Source organism: Mytilus galloprovincialis, chromosome 2 (assembly GCF_965363235.1).
Source record: "Mytilus galloprovincialis chromosome 2, xbMytGall1.hap1.1, whole genome shotgun sequence".
Classification (NCBI taxonomy): domain Eukaryota; kingdom Metazoa; phylum Mollusca; class Bivalvia; order Mytilida; family Mytilidae; genus Mytilus; species Mytilus galloprovincialis.
Window position 1 is genome coordinate 19,938,270 of NC_134839.1, and position 11,380 is coordinate 19,949,649.

The window sequence follows — 11,380 nt, forward strand, 5'->3', positions numbered from 1 at the left end:
AATGTTGTCCGTGCATTTACTCATTAACCGTTCAACCAAAGCTTTTCAAATTTTAATATGTTGTTACAGACAACAAAATGAAGGTCAAGTTCAATAATGATGATTTTGACTTTTACCGTTCAGGAGTTATGGTTCTTGAAAGATTGAAAAATGGCATTTCCAGTCGTGTCTGTGCATTTACTCATGAACTCTTCAACCAAAGCTTTCAAAATGGTTCTTGTGATATTGGCAGGATACAAATAAATATTAATAATTCCGGTTTGCTATCGTTGTGACAGCCACTTGTTTAACAATGTTTTGAGCAGTTATCATGAAACTTTGGTTAATTACTGGTTTCTATCTATAAATATAACCTCTCTGTAGTTTTTCATGAATTTCTAATCTATCTTGGTTACAAATGAAAGAAAAAAATGTTTGCAACATTTATAATATGAAATAAAACTCACTGATTAATCTTGATATAAACTTGAGAAACAATTATCCAGACACAATAAGAATATAACTGTACTATATTTGACTATATTTTGAAAATAGATATACTTTGTGTTATATCACATCTAATTTTAAAGAACTATTTTTAACAGTAAATCATATCTATTAAAGATTAAGAGTACTGTGTTCAACTATAATTTTGGTCATAGGGAAATAACTCAAACTTGTTCCATGAACCAGTAATGATAACATCAAACATTCTTTATAACTATTTTTTTAAGTCATGTGTGTTATGAATGTCGATGTCACAGTTGTTTATAATACGTGGTATCTTATTTTTGTTGTGTTTTTATTTTTACATGATCCTGTTTAGGGTTCAGATTTTCAAATATCGTTTTTATTACTAATTAGAAAATATCTATTTTAAATATTCTGAATCACAATCCAATGTTGTGTCCATACTTGCTCAACTGTTCAGGGTTCATTGTCTGCAGGAAAATCCAGTTTTCTGTCACTCGACTGCCTATTGTTTACGTTTTTGTCTAGTTTCTTCTAAAAACTACAATACATACATAGTTAAGGGACGACATCAAAAGTTCAATGAAGGATAAAAAACTTAATTCACATAGTTTTTTCACTGACCCCCACACCCTCCTCTTAACTTAATTTAGGAAAAATTGATTGACCAATAGGGATATATGTAAAATCGATTTTAGATAAACAAAACTTGCAGCAATGTTGACCCCCCCCCCACATCCCCCCCCCCACCCCCACCCCCAAACTATTTGATTTAAGTTTTTTATCCTACATCGATCTTTTGATGTCAACCCTAACTTATATAAGCAAACATTATCAAGAAGACAAATTCTACAAAAAAGTCAAATAGTTGAAATTATTTTTTAACTCCTTATTGGATTTATTGCTATTTTAAATAACGATTTTTAGTGTGATGCCTATTATCTTGAAAACTATGATTGAGAGACAGACACTTTAAATAGCAAAATTAATCAGCAAAACAAGAGCCAAAAAAATAATTCAAAATCGCAAATCAGTAGACTTTTTCTCTTTAATGGTGATTTTTACCAAAAACTTAGACTTAAGGATTATATCTCTGCGACTTCGTCAACGGTGTAAATTTTTTGTATAAATCTTTATAATTCTGAAGTTATAAGACATGTAGGCTTCATCCATGTGTTACAAAGTTTCCCTCTTTCATTTTTCCACCGACCTTGACTTCATTTTCATGGGTTAGCGACTGCTTGAAAACATTTTTTATGTGAATTTTTCACTTTTGAGTATTAGGATGACTATATTTGGTATATGGTTATCTTGTGAAATCTACATGTCTGTCAGAGATGGCTCATCTGACCTGGACTGTTTTTGTATCAGAGACCAAGGTTAAGTTTATGCGGTCAAGTCCTTATCTCAGATACTATAAGCAATAGGCTAGCTCAACTTTATTTGGTATATATATGGAATAATTATAAGGTATGCATGTCCAACTGGCAGGTTTCAAATTACCTTGACCTCATTTTCATGATTCGGTTATCAATGTTTAGTTTAGTCTATTTCTCAGATACTATACACAATATATATTTGGTGTATGTAATGATTTAAAGGTGTACGTGTCTGACTGGCTGCATTCGTCTGACCTAGGTCTCATTTTTATGGTCCAGTGAACAATGTTTAGTTTTTGTGGGTTGATCTATTTCATAGATACTATAAGTAATAGGGCCACTTTAGTTTGTGTAGGAATGATTGAAGGGTGTACATGTCTGTTTGGCATGTTTCATATGACCTTGGCCTCATATTCATGGTTCATTGGTTATGTCAATGTTAATTCTTCATTGTTTTGTCAGTATCAAATACTAAATGTAAATTGTATTTGGTGTAGGGAATGATTTTCTATGTAAAAATGTCCAACTTGCAGGGTTCATATGACCTTCACCTTATTTTCGTGGTTTATTTGTCAATGGTAAAATTTTGTTTATTGGTGTGTTTCCCATGTTAGTGATGGGAACACTATATCATGTATATATTTGGTATGGAATGATTGTAAGATTTTTATATTGGGTATGAAATGATTGTAAAATTTTCATCATAGCATTCAAACTGTAGGAGGAGTTATTTGCAAACGCTCCTCTTATGCAAATAAATATTACTGAGGAAAGAAAGGTTCATACTCCACCAAGCATAGTTGATCTTATATAAATTTTATCACTGTGAACACAAAGATTCATAATCCACCAAGCATGGTTGATCTTATATAGATTTTATAACTGAGAAAACAAAGGTTCATATTACACCAAGCATTGTTATACGACCACAAAAATTAAAAAAAATTGGTCGTAAATTGGTATCACGTTGTCGTCGTCCTCATCAGCGTCGTCCGAAGACAGATGTTTTCCGGATAATAACTTTAGTATAAGTGAAAAGAAATCAAAATTTTAACACAAAGTTTATAACCACTAAAGGAAACTTGTGATTGAGTTTGGGGGTTATAGTCCCAACTGTTTAGGAATTAGGGGCAAAAAAAGGGGCCCAAATGAGTATTTTTGTTGTTTCAAGACAATAACTTGTGTTAAAGTGTATGAATATCTCTGAAATTATACCACAAGTTTCCATTCTACAAAGGAATGGTTAAAATTGACTTTAGGGGGGGGGGGGGGGTTATGGCTTAAACCAATTAGGAATAAGGGTAAAAAAGGGAGGAAAACAAGGGTTTTTTTCTGGTTAAAGGACAATTGAGACAATTTAAAAGCAATGTAAGGGAGGTAATCCAAATCAATTTAAAGAAAACTGTTTGATTACCTCCCTTACACTGCTTGTAAATTATGTATTTATTAAGAAATGATAATTGTCTTGAGTTGATTAGCTGTCATTTTGTTTTTAGTCGTTTCTATAAATTAATATTAATTTTAACCATGACTATAGTATGTCATTTCATATTTTAAACTTTTATGATGTATTTAAATGGGTAATTATGGTTGCAAACTCTATTAGAAATTTGAATTAAAATACTGACCATATCTTGAAGGAAAGAATTAATTTTTTTTTTTGGAATAAGGGTAAGGGGGAGGTGAAAAAATTGGAGGGTGGACAATTTTTCTCATTTCAGATTTCATAAATCAAAAGAAAATTTCTTCAAATATTATTTGGGGGTTAATATTCAACAGCATAGTGTATTTCACAAACGCAAAAAAAACAGGGTAAATTACAAGCGTAATATTGTGTCCATTTTGGACCCAACTTTTAAGGGTTAGGAACTGCGGTCGTATCCAGATGCACTCAGCGAAGCAATTTATTGAATTTATATAGATTTTATTGATGAGAAAATAAACTTTAAGGTTCATACCCAAACCAAGCATAGTTGATCTTAATATATTACCTTTTACTATATTCTATTTTTCTTTCGGTCATAAGCTCCTCGCATATTCCAGTAGTTACACATACTTGCCTTCATAAATATTGGGTTGGAGCGTTTTTGACCAAGTGACTGATCATTTAATGCAAATACACCGAGAAGACTGCGCATGCATGAACAAAAGATGGTTCTTTAAAGGGGCACTAGCTGTCAAATTCATGTTCACCTATTCTAATCAAATTCTCATATTTGATTTTTAACAATGTAAAACATTTATCCAAACCATTAAAAGTATAAATAAAACAATAAACAAGGCACTGGCATGAAAAGAAGTAGATTCGTTTCGTGTGTATTTGAGTCTTAGAAACCGGCCATCTAATTATTTATCGAGTTGACCGTTGACCTCTATAGTCATCCCGATGACCATATAAGCGATGTAAACATAAATATAGATATAAATAGATTAAGCAAACACGTGCTGTTGAATTATTCTAGGTCTATTTATTTTCATATTACAGATAAAAAATAAATGTTTATCATCGTTTTTATCTGTATTAGAATGTTTATTGGTGGATCGAATCAGTACTAAAATACACACGAAACGAAGCTACGTCATGCTCGTGCCCTGTTTATTATTTATTTTAGACTTTTAATAGCTTGGATTAATGTTTCACATTGTTATAATAAAATATGAGATTTTGAATTAAATCGGTGAACATGAATTTGACAGCTTAGTCTAAGTGCCCCTTTAAGAACATAAATACCTTTGATAATACATAAACAAGAGTGCACACGCTGAAATGTCTCGCCTTCTATACTAATCATTGATATTATGTTGATAGTTCTAAGTATAAAGCTAAGCTTTATTACAACTGTCACATAAACTTAACATTAACCAAGATAACTAAACAAAGACCAATGAACCTTGAAAAAGAGGTCCAGGTGACTGTCAGATGAACCATGCCAGGCAGACAGGTACAGCTAACATTGCTTCTATACAACATATATAGTTGACACATTACTTATAGTTTAAGAAAAATAGACCAAAACACAAAAACTTAACACTGTGCAATGAACCGTGAAAATGAGGTCACGGTTATAAATAAAACCTGCTCGACTGACAAAGATCATAAAATATTTCCATACAACAAATATAGTAGACCTATTGCATATGGTATGAGAAAAACAGACCAAAACACAAAAATTTAACTATAACCACTGAACCATAAAAATGAGGTCAAGGTCAGATGACACCTGCCAGTTGGACATGTACACCTTACAGTCCTTCCATAAACCGAATATACTAGCCCTATTGCTTATAGTATGATCTGAGATATGGACTTGACCACCAAAACTTAACCTTGTTCACTGATCCATGAAATGAGGTCGAGGTCAAGTGAAAACTGTCTGACAGACACGAGGACCTTGCAAGGTACGCACATATCAAATATAGTTATCCTATTACTTATATTAAGAGAGAATTCAACATTACAAAAAATTTGAACTTTTTTTTCAAGTGGTCACTGAACCATGAAAATGAGGTTATGGACATTGAACATGTGACTGACGAAAACTTCGTAACATGAAGCATCTATATACAAAGTATGAAGCATTCAGGTCTTCCACCTTCTAAAATATAAAGCTTTTAAGAAGTGAGCTTACGCCGCCGCCGGATCACTATCCCTATGTCGAGCTTTCTGCAACAAAAGTTGCAGGCTCGACAATAATGTTTAAATCTTTTTGTTTTCCTTAAAAATGTTATTACAATTCAGATCTATCGAATTCGCTTATTCTTTTTAAACGGGCGAAATTCGAGACCTATATTTTAATTACATTGATAATTATTCATATTGGAAGTCTTTTGTGTCAATGATGAATGATATACTTCAAAACTTACAAAAAGTAATACATGTTTATTTATAAAGGTTGATTTTAGCAGAAAAAAATCTACCATGCTGCGAGAAACGTGCTATAAAAACAAATGTGTTATGAATATATTTTCTCCAGTAGTTTTTAAAAATGAAATATGCAACAAAGATAAACATATTAATATAAATTGTCAGTACAACTAGCTATTCGTCAATAAACGATGAAAATCAATGCATTGGCATGTACATGTATATTCCAAATAAGATAATATATATTTTTAAAATGTTCGAGTGTGGTTTTGTTCCATCTAACCTCAACCGCATTCATGGATCAGTGATCATGTAAGGTTAAAGTAACGTGAATGATTATGTCCGTTTCTCAGATCATGACTGTATGCAGAAGTCCGCCATGCTTTGGTGTATTGAATGGTTGTGATGTGAACATGTCTGTCTGGTAGGTTTAACTGACCTTGACATCATTTTTACCGATCCGGTCATTGGTCAATGTGAATTTATGTTTTATCTGTTTCTATTAAATATAACATGAACTAGATACAATTAAGTCAACTATGTTTTTTTGCATTTAATGGTTTTATAGTGTACATGTCAGTCTGTCAGGTTCATTAACCTTCAACTCATTTTCATGGTTTATTTGTCAATGATAAGGTGTTGTGGTTTGGTATGTTTTCTCAGTTATTACTGTAAAAACAAAGGTTTATACTCCACCAAGCATAGTTGATCATAAATAGATTTTATTACTGTGAAAACAAAGGTTCATACTCCACCAAGCATAGTTGATCTTAAATAGATTTTATTACTGTGAAAACAAAGGTTCATACTCCACCAAGCATAGTTGATCTTATATAGATTTTATTACTGAGAAAACAAAGGTTCATATTACACCAAGTATAGGTGATCTTGTATAGATTTTATTACTGTGAAAACAAAGGTTCATACTCCACCAAGCATAGTTGATCATAAATAGATTTTATTACTGTGAAAACAAAGGTTTATACTCCACCAAGCATAGTTGATCATAAATAGATTTTATTACTGTGAAAACAAAGGTTCATACTCCACCAAGCATAGTTGATCTTAAATAGATTTTATTACTGTGAAAACAAAGGTTCATACTCCACCAAGCATAGTTGATCTTATATAGATTTTATTACTGAGAAAACAAAGGTTCATATTACACCAAGCATTGTTATACGACCACAAAAATTAAAAAAAAAAATGGTCATATATTGGTATCACGTTGTCGTCGTCTTCATCAGCGTCATCCGAAGACAGATGGTTTCCGGATAATAACTTTAGTATAAGTAAATAGAAATCAAAATTTTAACACAAAGTTTATAACCACTAAAGGAAAGTTGAGATTGAGTTTGGGGGTTATAGTCCCAACTGTTTATGAATTAGGGACAAAAAAGGGGCCCAAATGAGCATTTTTGTGGTTTCAAGACAATAACTTGTGTTAAAGTGTATGAATCTCTCTGAAATTATACCACAAATTTCCATTCTACAAAGGGATGGTTAGAATTGACTTGGGGTGGGGAGGTTATGGCTCAAACCATTTAGGAATAAGGGTAAAAAAGGGGGGAAACAAGGGATCTTCTGGTTAAAGGACAATTGAGACAATTTAAAAGCAATGTAAGGGAGGTAATCCAAATCAATTAAAAGAACAGTTTGATTACCTCCCTTACAACACTGCTTGTAAATTATGTATTAAGAAATGAAATGATAATTGTCTTGAGGTGATTAGCTGTCATTTTGTTTTTAGTCGTTTCTATAAACTAATATTAATTTTAACCATGACTACAGTATGTCATTTCATATTTTAAACTTTTATGATGTATCTAATTGAGTAATTATGGTTGCAAACTCTATTAGAAATTTGAATTAAGATACTGACCATATCTTGAAGGAAAGAATTATTTTTTTTGTGGAATAAGGGTAAAGGGGAGGTGAAAAATATTGGAGGGGGACAATTTTTCTCATTTCAGATTTCATAAATCAAAAGAAAATTTCTTCAAATATTATTTGGGGGGTAAATATTCAACAGCATAGTGTATTGCACAAACGCAATATTGATATTATTTCAAAGTGCAAACCAAAAAATATGCTCTTCATTCTCTTTATCTAATATTTTCAAATCTGTGTAGCCATTTAAATGTATTTATCTTAATGATTGAATAATTTCATGCACAAACAAAAAATACTTAAAACCAGCCCAAAAAAACAAATAAAATTTGAATATTATTTCTGCAAGTTGTTAAACTAATCAACTAAACTCAGCTGCTCATTTGACACGAGTGTAATATCACACTCTCCACATGACAGCCGAGATGGACCTGCCAATATAATATACATTATATACTAGAGATAAACATTTCTTAATACATAACATGAAATGCATGAAAGACATGTTTGACAGACTGAAGCCATCGTTGGCATACTGCTGTTCGACCAACATTGGTCCAACATAATCTTAAAACTAGACGACGTTGGTAGACTGTTGGCAAATAGTTGACATTGTTGGCAGATTGTTGGCAAATAGTTAACCTTGTTGGCATACTGATGTTGGGCCAACAAAGACCCAACATGTTGGGCCAACTGAGGGCCGATGAGCAAAATGACGTTGGCCCAACATAGTTTTCCAACATTGGCCCAACAATGTTGCCAACAGAATGCCAATATTGGCCCAACACATGTTTGCTATCTGGGATGTTTATGAGATCTCAACCCTCCCCCTATACCTCTAGCCAATGTAGAAAAGTAAACGCATAACAATACGCACATTAAAATTCAGTTCAAGAGAAGTCCGAGTCTGATGTCAGAAGATGCAACCAAACAAAATAAACAAAATGACAATAATACATAAATAACAACAGATTTCTAGCAGTTCTGTCTGTATCTGTATTTGTATAATACTGGAAATGAACTCAAAATACTGAGTAAAACTTATCCAGGAAATGTGTGTGCGCCACTGATGTCTAGTCGCGCGATATAACTGCCTTAAAACTTTCCACAGTTTTACAGTTCACGGCAGCATTTGGTAGTAAGTTCCAATCAATGATAGTTTGTGGAAAAAAAGAATGTTTATAAATGTCAGTATTTGCTGATAAAAGTTTTATTTGTTTGACGTTAGAAGTTCTGGATGGTCTAGTATTAAATTCTATGTGATGTTCAGTGGGGATGGCTACCAGGTCGTTCACTATTTTATACAGTAGTACCAGTCGTTGTTCTCGTCTTCGTTCCACAAGAGGTTTCCAACCAAGGTCTTTCATCATGGAGGTGACACTACTAGTACGTCTATAGTCTTTGAAAACAAATCTAGCTGCTCTTCTTTGTATGTTCTCTATGCGATTTATGTCTTTTTGTAGGTATGGGTCCTATACAGTGCCTGAGTAATCTAAGACTGATCGAACTAGCGAGATGTAGGCAGTTTCCTTAAAATGTTTGTTGCAGTGTTTAAGGTTCCGTCTGATGAATCCAAGTGTAGAATTTGCTTTGTTGCAGAATTTGTTTATGTGTGATGACCATTTCAAATTATCGCTAATAATTACACCTAAGTATGGATTTTCATTGACCTGCTCTAATATGTGGTTACTTAGTGTATAACTGTATGTGAGCGGGGACCTGCTACGGTGAATTGACATGACATAGCATTTACTGGCATTAAAACGCATACCCCAGTCCTTTGCCCAGTTGTCAAGTGAATCTAGATCTTTCTGTATTTGGAGTTGGTCCTGTGGTGTCTCAATGGTATTATACAGAAGACAGTCGTCGGCAAACAGACGTACTTGTGATTTTACACATAGCGGCAAGTCATTAATATGACATAGAAAAAGAAGGGGACCGAGGACAGTTCCTTGGGGCACCCCTGAGTCGACGGAACAAGATGAAGAAAATTCTTCTTCGACGATAACTCGCTGTTGGCGTTGCATTAGGAATGATTTAATCCATGCATTTGTATTACCATCAATTCCATATTTCTTTAATTTGTGTAGGAGTTTTCGATGAGGCACAGTGTCAAATGCCTTACTAAAGTCCAGTATGGTTAAATCAATTTGCTTCTTGGCATCAAAGGATTTCATGATGTCATGCATAGTAATTAGAAGTTGACTTTCGCAGGAATGGCCACTACGGAATCCATGTTGAAGTGAGGTAAGTATATTGTGTGCTTCCAGGTGTTTCAGGATGTGCTTGCAAACTATGTGTTCAAGGAGTTTGCAGAAAACACAGTTAAGTGATACAGGTCGGTAATTTGCCGCTGTATGTCTATCTCCTTTTTTAAATATTGGACTGATGTTAGCGTTTCTCCAGTCAGATGGAAGAGTACCTGAGTCTAGACTGAGCTGGAATATGTGACTCATTACTGGTGCTAATTCAATTGAGCACAGTTTTAATACTTTATTTGCGATGCCGTCTGGTCCACTAGCTTTGCTGATGTTTAAGTTTCTCAATAGTTTTTCTACTCCTTGTACTTCGATGTTGATGTTTTTCATACTTGGGTATTTTGATTCATGGGTCTGTGGTAGTTGATCTGATGCGTTTTCCTTGGTGAAGACCGACTTAAATTGGTCGTTTAGTAATTCTGCCTTGGATTTGCTGTCCTGATGTAAAATTCCATTTTTTTTAATTCCAGCTACACCTATATTGTCAGTACTTTTGGACTTTATGTATCGCCAAAAAGGTTTACTATTGCCTTCCGCCAAAGCTGCATCTAGGATTGTGTTGACATACTGCCAGTGAGCTTGTCGTACAGCTTTTTGTGTAGCTCTTTTATGTTGTTTGAATTTTGCCCAGTCGTCTGGCTTTCCTGTGTGTTTAGCTTTCTGAAATAGTTTGTGTTTTCTCCTAATTTTCTTTTTTACGCTGTTTGATAGCCAAGGTAGACTATGTCTCTTATTTGTTATTTTCCTTGGTACATTAAGGTTGAGTGTTGTTTCTATACCGTTTTTAAGGTTGGTCCACTTATCTTCAACAGAGGTGTTACTATTGATGATGTCAGCGCCAAATTTTATAATGTCAGCTTTGATCTCCTCCCATTTTGCTTTCTTATAAACATATATTTCTCTTGGTTTTGGTTTATTATACTGCGGTTTTAGGTCAGTATCAAGAACAATCATGTTGTGGTCTGATATTCCAGGTAGTGTGTTACATGACTTTACAAGACTTGGATGGTTTGTGAGAAATAGGTCAAGGATGTTGTTTTCCCGGCTTGGTTTTAGTTGTAGTTGTTCCATACCAAACTCTTCAATAAATTCAAGTAGTTCTTGGTGATGTTTTACTTGTGCTTTTCCAGTTTTGACTGTGTTGTTGTTCCAGTCAATATGCGGAAGATTAAAGTCTCCTGCAAGTATAATAGGTTTATCTTTGCTGTTTTCACTCACATTTAGTACTGATGTTTTGAGGTTATGCAGTGCGTCTATGCTTGCATTTGGTGGACGGTAGTAGGAACCAATTATGACTGATTTGGTCTTTGTTTGTATTTCTGCCCATTGTAGTTCACAATCGTTTTCACTGTTTTCAACTGCGGAAGTAGTGAATTTATCATGGACTGCAATGAATACACCTCCCCCGTTTTTATTTCTGTCCTTGCGAAAAACATTTTTGTTGTACCCATTTGGAAAGATTTCTGCAGTTCGGTGTTCGTTTGCTAACCAAGATTCGCACCCTATGATGACATCAGGTTTTATGTATTCAACGCTTT